This window comes from Hirundo rustica, chromosome 15 (assembly GCF_015227805.2).
Source record: "Hirundo rustica isolate bHirRus1 chromosome 15, bHirRus1.pri.v3, whole genome shotgun sequence".
Classification (NCBI taxonomy): domain Eukaryota; kingdom Metazoa; phylum Chordata; class Aves; order Passeriformes; family Hirundinidae; genus Hirundo; species Hirundo rustica.
Window position 1 is genome coordinate 14,532,866 of NC_053464.1, and position 11,308 is coordinate 14,544,173.

The following is an 11,308-nucleotide window of genomic DNA, read 5'->3' on the forward strand; positions in this document are numbered from 1 at the left end:
GGGGACGCTCGGGAACGGCGCTGGAGCGGATGGAAGCATCCCGCTCCTCCCTCCCTCCAGCTCCTGATTTATTCCGCTCTCCCATTTATCCCGCTCTCCCATTTATTCCGTTTTCACGTCTCCTCGCAGCTGCTTCGCCACCACAAAGTTGCATCTTCCCCGAAACGCAGGGACGCTCTGAATCGGGGCTGAGCAGTGCTTTGAAGGAGTAAAAAGAAAGGGAAAATCAAGGAAAAATCCGAGGGTTGTTTTTGTTTTTGTTTTTTTTTCTCCCTCGCAGGTGGTTCCCTGCACGTTAAATCTGGGACGGAGGCCGCGGAGGAGAGGGAATGTTTTGATAAAAGCTGTGCCGAAGGAGAAGCGGCTGAAGAAATAATTTGGGAGAGCAAAGCCAGACTTAAACTAAATCCCCAGAGGGTAAATCAGGCAGATCAGGAATCTGCTGTGCCTGAGGGAAACGAGGAATTCCAAACCTGTTCTCCCCCTTTCCAGGCTCCAGAAAAAAAAGAAAAAAAAAAACCGTGGAGCACACCCTGGTTCAAAAAATTCCAGCCCTGGAAGCCCTGGAAGCGTCCCCGGCTTCAGTTTTGGGAGCTGGTGGCAGCTGTGACGACACTGGGACACACTTGGGTGGGGGTCATGTCTCCCTTCCCAAACGGCCTGGGAGCTTTGGGAATGCAGATCCCAATCCTTGGATATGGCCCCCATCCTCATTCAATCCCTCTCTTCCTTTTTTTAAAATTTAATTTTATCTTGTTTGTTTGTTTGTTTGTTTGTTTATTTATCTTGGGATTGGTGGGGGGAAAAAAAAAGGCCTGGAACATGACAGGTTTTTAGATCCATGAGGGATTTGGACTTGCAGAGTCCTCCGGGAATGTATCGGAGTAATGTGGATTTATGGAGCAGACATAAACCCCATCCCAGGATTTCCCCTCGCCAGCGGGGAATTCTGCCTTGGGGCTTCCCTTGTCCGGGAATTGTGATTTATTGGGAGCACCGCTACAAGGAGCAGCGATTCAATATCCCATTTTTTTCCCAAGGATTTCCCTTCCCTGCCGTATTCCCAGGATTCTGGCACATCCCTGTGGCTCAGCACCTCAGAGCTGCCAATGGGTTTATTCCTCAACACCCTCTGGAAAGCTCCTTTCCCGGATTATCCCTTGCTTAAGCACAAAGGAATTGCGACGTAATGAGGTTGAGTGATCGGCACAAAATCACCCTGGGAATTAATTATTCCTAATTATTCCTAATTATTCCTGGGGGATCCGGCGTTTTCCAGAGGGGAGCACCTGCAGGAGGGCGATGGAGGGATGCAGTTCCAGGGGATGCAATTCCAAGGATTTGGCATTTGCTGAGGGACAAATCCATGGCCGTGACAACCCCAGTGACCCCACTCCACCTCCCATCGCATCCACCAAGGAAATCCCGGGATGTGGAGAGCAGCACAAGCAGGGAACACAAACAGCTTTAGACCCAGGATGAGGCAAAACCGACTGGAAAAGGCTCCGTTTTTCCACCCTGGAATTCCGGACTCCAGGGAGAACAGGGGCTGAACCCGGCACTGCCCAACACAACCACCGAATTCCTCCTCTCGTGGCCCGGCAGCCTCGCTCCGGGTTCAATCCAATATTCCTTGGGAAGCGGAATTGCCGGGTGTCGTCACAGCCTGCCCTGATTTAATCACGTTAAAAGCCACGGAGATGGAATTATTGGGGATTAGGGATGAATAAGGCTTTTAAAGCCTGACTCCAACCCTCCCGATCTGCTTACCAAAAAAAAAAAAAAAAATAATAATAATAATAATAAAAATAAAAAAACCCCTTCCAATCGGGAAAAATTCCAACTGCTGCTCCCAAATGGGCTTTAAACCAACCCAACTTCCAAATGTGGAACTGTTTGGAGAGCTGGAGGAGGAGAGGACTCTTCCCAATCCGGAGCATTCCTAATCCTAGGACACCGAGCAGGTCATTTAGGTCAAGGCTTAAGACATTAAACCATTGCCCCAAAGCTTGGGATTTAACGAGGTTTGGGACTTAACGAGCGAGGGATAAGCAGCAGAAGTTTAAATACTTCCAGGGATATCCCTCTTCCATGGAAAGCTGCACCCTGGGGAGTCTGGTGGAGTGGAATCCTCCATCCCTTGGGGATGTTCCCTGGGAAAGGGGAACTCGAGGATGGAGGCGGGATTTGGGAAGGCGACGTCCACACCCGCTGCCACACCAAAACGATCTCAGCTCTGGTCTTTTCCTGGAATTCCGATTAATGTGGGATTCATCAAGCACAGAGCTGCCGGGTCGGGTTTTCCTGGTCATCCGAGTGACTGAAATGCTCGGAGCAGCCCCTTCCCTGAATCCCGGGAGAGACAGGAAAGGAAGGGAGGGGAAAAAAACCTTCGTGTGTGGGCTGTTCATTCAGATCCCGGAAAAATATCAGGGGGTTAAAGGAAAAATGTCATCGCTCCAAAGGGGCTCCTGGGGAGGAGCGTGGGAGGGAAATGCTGCTCCTTCCATCTGCTCTGAGCACGGAGCCGGAGCCGGCTCCTGCTGCAGATCCGGGTGGATCCGGGCCCTGCATGGAGCTCGGAGCCGCTCCGGGAAGTTTCTTTGGGATTTCTGCCATTCCAAGGGATGTTTCCTGCCATGAGGATGAGTTCAGGGAATGCCGAGGAGGTTCCCTCAGCGCCCTCCTGAAACCTGGGAAGAGCTGTCCCTGCTGAGGGCGGGACAGGGGATGTCCGTGTGGAGAATTCCCACCAAAAAGCAGTGGTTTGGGTCGGGAAGGAGCTAAATTCATCCAGTTCCAACCCCAACACCTGCCACTGCCCCAGGCTGCTCCAAGCCCCATCCAGCCTGGCCTTGGACACTTCCAGGGATCCAGGGGCGTCCACTGCTTCTCTGGGAATCTGTGCCAGGGCCTGCCCACCCTCCCAGGAGAAAATAACAGGGATTCCCAATGATTCCCAGCAGAAAAGGACAGGGATTCCCAATGATTCCCAGCAGAAAAGGACAGGGATTCCCAATGATTCCCAACAGAAAAGGACAGGGATTCACAATGATCTCCAGCAGAAAAGGACAGGGATTCCCAGTGATTCCCAGGAGGAAATAACAGGGATTCCCAGTGATCCCCAGCAGAAGAGGACAGGGATTCCCAATGATTCCTAGCAGAAAGGGACAGGGATTCCCAGTGATTCCCAACAGAAAGGGACAGGGATTCCCAGCGAGATCCCGACTATCCGGGTGGGACACGGCTCTCACGACCCATCCCGGGGATCACCAGCCCCTGCCCCGGCCCCTCCACCAGTTCCTTCCATCTGCTGCTGCAGGAAAAAAAAACAAATAAAAATAAATAAAATAAAGTACCAAAATCCCAAATAAAGCTGTTTTGTGCCCAACTTGCTGCCAAAATCCCCGCGACTGGAATCCTCTGCTTTCCCCTCCCTCGGCGCCCGCCTGCTCCAGCCCAGCGAACAAAGGAAAATCCAAATAAAATCGAAGGAGCCTGAGACGGAAACGGGCGCTTTCAAACGAGCCCAGCTCGACGGCGTAAAGCCCCGGACAGAGCCACGGTGGGATGGCCTAGATTCCTTCCCCAGATCCCTCTTTTTTTATGTTGTTTCCCTCCTCTCTGATTCCCTGGATTGAGAAAGGGAAGAGAAACCCTCCCGTAAAAACCCTTCCCCGGGAGCAGACGGACAAATTAACCAGCGGAGGAGGGGAAGGAGAGCGGAGCCTGCAGGGAGCAGCGAGCGGCCCAGACCGCCGCGGATCGAACCAGGGAGTTCGTCTGTTCCCCCTTTCCCTGGAAAACCTCCGGCACTTTTCCCGCCGCCTCAGGAGAACGGGGAATGCTGGGGGTAACCCCGAGATCAGCCGCAGAGGAATCCGACCCGGCCCTGGGCAGCCGGGGCCGGGCTTGGCTCACAGGGTGAATCCCGAAGGGTTCCCCACCGCCAATTCCCCCATCCTGCCGGATACTCGATCCCTGGGACGTGCCAGAGCTAAAAATAACCCCGGCTGTGAAAATAAAAACGGGGAAAGCCTCGGAGATGGGGACGGGGATGGGGACTGGGATGGCTCCGCACTGAAGTGTCCGGACGCGGGGTTTGGTGCTTCTCCCACACACCTTTGCCATTCCCAGCTCCCGCCGTTGCCAAGGGAACGCTGCCGAGGCGCTTTCCCAAGGACCTGGCAGCTGCCAGATTGGAAAGGGCAAACCCGGGGACGTGGGCGAGGCTCGGCGGGTCCTGCCGAGCACGGCGTGGGCGGGAGCTGCACCTGAGCATCCTCGGGGTTATCCCGGAGCGAGGCACCCTCAGATCATCCCGAAAAAAACCTGCGGGATGAGCCACGGGATCCTTGGAGTCTCCCCCTTGGAGTCTCCCCCTTGGAGTCTCCTCTAAACACGAGGCCGCCCTGCTCCAAGGAATTCTCAGTTTCTCCTGGATTACGGTGATTCACCTGCTCACCTCCCGGCGTGGTGGGGAACGAGCGGCCTGCAGAGGGATTTTCCTTGGAATATCGGGCTTGGGAAATGGAAAGGGGCCGGGGAAGGCTTTGCTCGAACCTTGCCAAGCTCCGGAAATTCGGGATAGCAACCCCGGTGCTCCTTGATGGAGCAGCCACTGGAGGAACAAGAGGGTCGGGCCTGCTCCGGCCTCTCCTCCTCTGTGCTACGGATTTATCCCAGAGGATGAGGAGCTTGCAGCGGTTGGAAAAGCTCAGGGGAAAGGATTCTCCCAGGGAAATCCAGATTTGGTCAGGAGAAGCCGGACCCGGGCTGTGGGAGCTGCAGGATGTGTAAAGCAGCGAGGAGCGAGCACGCGGCCGGGATGACCTCAGGAAATCCCATCAAAACAAATCCACGGGATTTCAAACAAATCCCGGGAGATGAAAGAGAGGGAGGGAGGGAGGTGATCCGTCAGCCTCGGGAAAACCCAGCAGGAAAACCCACAGTGCCCAGGGAGCGCGAGGGTTTGCCGGGATCCCTCCTGTTTTCCCGGCCTTTCCCCGATCCCCAAAGGCTCGTTTGGAAAAGCCTGGCAATCAGGAGCGCCGGGAGCACCGGGAGCAGGGATCATAAAGAACCACCTGGAGCCCTCGGAGCCGGCGCTGCCACGCCCGGCACGTGGCTCTCCCGACCCACAGCTGTTCCAAGCGGCTGATCCCAGCCATAAAATACGGGAAAAAAAACCAAAAACAAAACACAACCCTGGGAGCAGTATCCCTGCTGCCTTCTCATCCCTGCCGCTCCCGGGAACAGCTGGGAAACAGCTGAGTAATTGCCGGGATGGAGGATGGGAGCCCGGGAGCGGGGAAGCCCTGGAAGGTGAGCTGGGAGTGGGAATCGGGCTCGTGGGGGATGGATCCTGCTCCTGGAGGGATGGATCCTGCTCCTGGAGGGATGGATCCTGCTCCTGGAGGGATGGATCCTGCTCCTGGAGGGATGGATCCTGCTCCTGGAGGGTGGATCCTGCTCTTGGAGAGTGGATCCTGCTCCTGGAGGATGGATCCTGCTCCTGAGGGATGGATCCTGCTCCTGAGGGATGGTTCGGGCTCCTGGAGGGTGGATCCTTCTCCTGAGGGATGGATCCTGATCCTGGAGGGATGAATCCTGCTCCTGGAGGGACGGATCCTGCTCTTGGAGGGACGGATCCTGCTCCTGGAGAGTGGATCCTGCTCTTGGAGAGTGGATCCTTCTTCTGAGGGATGGATCCTGCTCCTGGAGGGACGGATCCTGCTCCTGGAGGATGGATCCTGCTCCTGGAGGATGGATCCTGCTCTTGGAGAGTGGATCCTTCTCCTGAGGGATGGATCCTGCTCCTGGAGGATGGATCCTGCTCCTGAGGGATGGATCCCCCCAAATTCTAATTTGGGAGAAGCAAATTCCGGGATGTCCCTGGCCGGACCCGTGTGTTGTTATCCCAGGATAACGCCCGGCTCTGGAAGCGGCCGTGGAGTGACGGAATGCTGGGATGGGGATGCTCCTGCTGGGATAACTCTTCCCACCCTGGCCGTCTCCTCTTGGTGCCACCCGAATTTTCCCTCCTGTGCTAAAACCAGGTGGAGAAGACCCATCCCAAATCCTGCAGGAACCTCCCTGGCGCTCCAAAGGCCGGAGCTGCCCGTCCAGAGGGTGTCCCGAGATTCCTCAGGGAATCTCAACAGGAAACCCTCGGAAAAACAACCCTGTCCCAAAAAACTCGACCTGAAAATCCGTGGTGGTTTGGATCACGCCCAGCTCCAGCTTGGATATTTATCCCAGGGGCACCTTCCACAGGTTATTCCAAGCCCAATCTTTATCTCATCCCAAACAATTCCATGGAGTCCAGCGGGAATGGGTTATCAGACCAGGATCCTGGTGTGTCCGAAGGTGGAGAGATCCAGGAGCATTCCCAGCAGCACCCCCAGCTCCTCCCTGTGTCCCACACACACAGAACCCTTTCCTTTTCCCGGAAATGGGAACGGTTTCCCAATTTCTACACGTTCCATGAATTCCCTGCCAGCACTTTGCCGGGATTTCACCAGTGAGCAGCTCCAGCTCCCTGCTCCCAGTGAGAATCCAGGAATTTCCTGAGCTGGGATCGCAGGGATCAGCAAATGCAGCCCCTGGTCCTGCCCAGGACAATCCCAATCCCAATCCCAATCCCAATCCCAATCCCAATCCCAATCCCAATTCCAATCCCAATCCCACACCCCAGCCTGTCCCTCAGGGAGACGGAACCATGCCTGCCCCAAAAGTGGGAGTTTCCATTTCCAGCTCATCCCTGCTCATCCTCAACGGGCCATTCCAGGTGGGAAAGGGCACCGGAGACCCTGGAACGCTCCAGAAAATCCAGGTTGGTGGGATCAGTGGAAAACACAAGGGGGAGGGACCCAGCCAACCCAGAAAGGTGGGAAAAAAAAACGGGAAAACACGAGCGGGATCCAAAGAAAAGTTGGGCTGCAGGGGCAGGGGAAGGAGCAGCAGGACGGCCGGAATTCCAGGTGGGAATACAAGCCCTGCTTAGAAATTCAGTGTGGAAAGGCAGCGGATTCGCAGCCCAATCCACCCGGGAAAAACGCGGCCTCCAAGAGTTGTTCCGTTGTTTAAACTCCCTCTGACATTTACTCGCTCTAATGTCAGCTCTCCCAATCCAAACATTCCAACAGAATCACTTCCCAACCTTTCCTCTGCCCGCCCTGATGAAGGTTAACTGCTCCCCGCGCTCCAGCCCGGCCCCACGTGAGCCCCGAGGAACGAGGCTGGAATTCCAAGGGAAGCGGCTCCCGGCGCTTCGGGTGAAGATCCAACTTCTCCTCTGAGGAGAGCTGGAGTTCGGGCACACAAAAAACTGGGAAAAACGGCCTGGAAGGGCTTGGATGGGTGGGAGGGGTTGAAGAGCTGAAGGTGGAAACTTTGGGAATGCTGGAGGGAAGAAGGGATGTGGGAAGAAGCTGCCCTGCACAATCTGGGAACGCAGGGAAAGGATCATTAAGGTGAACTGATCCCTCTGCTCCAGGGCCAGGAATTCCAAGGGAAGCAGCTCCCGGTGCTTCAGGGGAAGATCCAATCTTTTCTCTGAGGAGAGCTGGAGTTTGGGCACACAAAAAAACCTGGGGAAAAATGGCCTGGAAGGATTTGGATGGGTGGGAGAGATCAGAGAGCCAAAAGCAGAAACTTTGGGAATGTGGGAAGAAGTTGTCCTGCACAATCTGGGAACAGAGGGAAAGGATCATTAAGGTGAACTGATCCCTCTGCTCCAGGGCCAGGAATTCCAAGGGAAGCAGCTCCCGGCCCTTCAGGTGAAGATCCAACCTCTCCTCCAAGGCGAGCTGGATTTGGGGCACGCAAAAAAAACTGGGAAAAAAAAGTTTGGAATGGGTGGGACAGGTGGGGCAGAGCCTGAGCTGGAAACTTTGGGAAGGCTGGAAGGAGGGAGGGATGCGGGAAGAGCTGCTCCGGGAGCCCAGGGAACAGATGGCCTTTCCATGGATAACGCTTTATCATCAGGGTTATTTAAAGGAACTGCCCAAATGCAGCTCCCCGGCCTTGGAAAATCGTGTTTTCCAGGAATAGCAATGGATGAAAGGGATGGGAGCTCCTGGCAGCCCCTGTCAGGGAGATCGCACCAGCTGAGGCAGCTCTGGTGGGATGTCCCAGGAATATTCCCAAATCATGGCTCTGGAACTGGCAGGGATGACGGAATGAGACTTTTGCCGGGGTCGGGACAGGAGGGAATAAATGGAAATAAACTGGATTTGAGGAAGGAAATAATTCTCTGTGAAGGTGGGGAGGGGCTGGGATGGAATTCTCAGAGGATCTGTGGCTGCCCCTGGATCCCTGGAAGTGTCCAAGGATAGACTTTGGAGCACCCTGGGATAGTGGGAGGTGTCCCTGCCCATGGAATGGGAATGGAGGAGCTTCCAGGTCCCTTCCCACCCAAAGCATTCCATGATTCCATAATGCAATCCCGTGATTTAGGGAACCCCCAAAATCCTCTGGGACTTCGTGGAAGTGTCCAAAGAGAAACACCAGGAGCAAGCCAGACTCATCCCAACATTCCCAGAGTAAGGAAAACCCCAATCCACTTGGATGGAACAGCAGCCTTGGACACTCCCAGGGATCCAGGGGCAGCCACAGCTTCTCTGGGAATCTGTGCCTCCCTTCCCAGTGGAATTCCTTCCCAAAAATCCCATGAATCCACCCTGCCTTCACCACTGCTGGTTCATCGTCCCTCCAACTCTCCTCCTTTTGGAAAACCGGGAATTCTGGGAATGGATTTGATGGATTCCATCCCCTCAGAGGTTTGTCCCTGTGGAATGCCAAAGGCAGTTTTGGATCCTGACTGGGATTGGGAATTCTCCCCCTCTGCCTCAGCCTGGCTAATTACTGCATCCCTCTAATTACCTTCGAGGGTTGTCCCTCATCTAAGTGGAATTTGCAATGCATTAATTAATTACTTAATTAATTAATTAACGACCCAGGCTGACCAGCGCTCATCGTTATTCTCGGCCACCTCCCCAAGCCCCTGCTCCATAGGATTCCAAGAAAAGGGAAATTTTTCCATTAAAATCCACTCCATGGAGAAAAGAGGGATGAACCCAGCCTTGGGAAGAGTTCAGGCGGGAGAAGATGTTCCCAAACTTGGGATCACCCCATGGAATGGCACATCCCAGGTGTTGCTCCCGCTCCCGGCAAAGGAGCTCCGAGTGCCCAGGAAAATCCAAAAAACGGTGGAAAACCCGTGGAAAGTCCATCTGGAGGCCAAAGGGGTGGGAATGGCTGGGATTTTGTGGTATCCAAAGGCCCCCATGGATCCCGGCTGGCTCCATTGGGAATTTCTGCTGTTTGGGAAGGGATTGTGATGAGTCACTCTCCGGCCAAAGTTCCTGCCGGGAGGAGAGGGGGGGGCCCAGCAGGGAGATTTCCAAACATGGAAATGTTTATTTGGAATTCGGGCTGAAGGAGAGATTCTGCGAGATCCAGAGGGAAGATTGGCCGGGGATGAAACCCGCTGGCTACTGGATATCGCCAGAAATCCCGGGAAAAAAGAAAAAAAATTGGGATGGCTGCAAAGCCCGGAGCACAGGGGGACAGAAATGCCTCCAGTGGTGCTTCCCTTCTCCATAAATTCCCGGAATTACTGAGGTTGGAAAAGCCCTCCAGGATCATTGATCCCCACCCTGTCAGCCCAGAGCACGGAGTGCCGCATCCAGGTATTCCTTGGATACCTCCAGAGGTGGAAAACGCTCAAGAAGGGGCCACCGGGAGTGGGAATTTCCCAGTTTGGCCCATTCCAAGGGGATTCTGTGCCGCGTTTAGCCAGGCCAGATGTTGGGAATCGCCTCCACAGCTGGCCCTGGGCCTCTCCCAGGATTCCTGACCTGAGTTCCCGTCGTTCTCATCCCTCCCAAGCCAAGCTCAGCAGCAAATCCTGGCTCCAAGGCATGGAAAAGCGCAGGTGGGATAGTGGGAGCAGGGAGAAAACTGCGACAGCAGCCCTGGCAACATTCCCTATGGAACAGCAACATTCCCTATGGATCAGCAACATCCTCTATCGAACAGCAACATTCCCTATGGATCAACAACATTCCCTATGGAACAGCAACATTCCCTATGGATCAGCAACATTCCCTACGGAACAGCAACATTCCCTATGGATCAACAACATCCTCTATCGAACAGCAACATTCCCAATGGATCAACAACATCCCCTATGGAACAGCAACATTCCCTATGGATCAAAAACATTCCCTATGGAACAGCAACATTCCCTATGGATCAACAACATCCTCTATCGAACAGCAACATTCCCAATGGATCAACAACATCCCCTATGGAACAGCAACATTCCCTATGGATCAAAAACATTCCCTATGGAACAGCAACATTCCCTATGGATCAGCAACATCCTCTATCGAACAGCAACATTCCCTATGGATCAACAACCTCCCCTATGGAACAACAACATTCCCTATGGAATAGCAACCTCCCCTATGGATCAGACATCCCGGCTGCCAGCACGGAGCAGGACAGGGAGAAGGGATGGAACACACAGGAAAATGGGAATACACCGAGGGAAATGAGGATTGGAATTTCCCTCTCTGCTGGGAGAAACCCCTCAGCCCTAAAATCTCTTCCAGTGTATCCCTGGAAAAGCTGTGAAATCCGGATGGGAATTGCAGGGTTGGAACATCAGGGATGTTTGAGGCTGAGGCAAGGACTGAGCCATTCCGGTGGGGATTCCCAGCTGGGAGTATCCATGGGGATAAGGAATCCGCAAGGAGCTCCCCCAGTCAAACCAGAGCAATCCCGAAAGGAGGTGGAAGGAGGAAGGAATCTTCTGGAAAAACCCTGAATTCCCTCATCGGGATGAGTCCAGATGCAAGGATGGGAATATCCCAGCTTTAAGGGCGGAATCTCCCAGTTTTCACGGTGGAATCTCCCTCACTTTGATATCCATGGATTTCCCACACTCTGGGAGCTCTCCACTCCTTTCCCAAATCCTGTTCAAGGTCACAGATGGATCCGGCTCCTTTTCCAGGAGGAAACACGAGGCACGGAGTGTCCCGTGCATCCCATGTCCATGGACAGGAGCAGAGCGGGATCACAGCAGGATCCGCAGCAGCAGAAGACAATGGATTGCTTGGGAAAAGAAATCCCAAAATCCCAGGACGGTTTGGGTGGGAAGAGACTTTAAAGTTCATCCAATTCCACAGGACAGGGACCTTCCACAGCTTCTCTGGGAATCTGTCCCACCCTTCCCGGTGGAATTCCTTCCCAAAAATCCCATGAATCCACCCTGCCTTCACCACCGCTGGTTCATCGT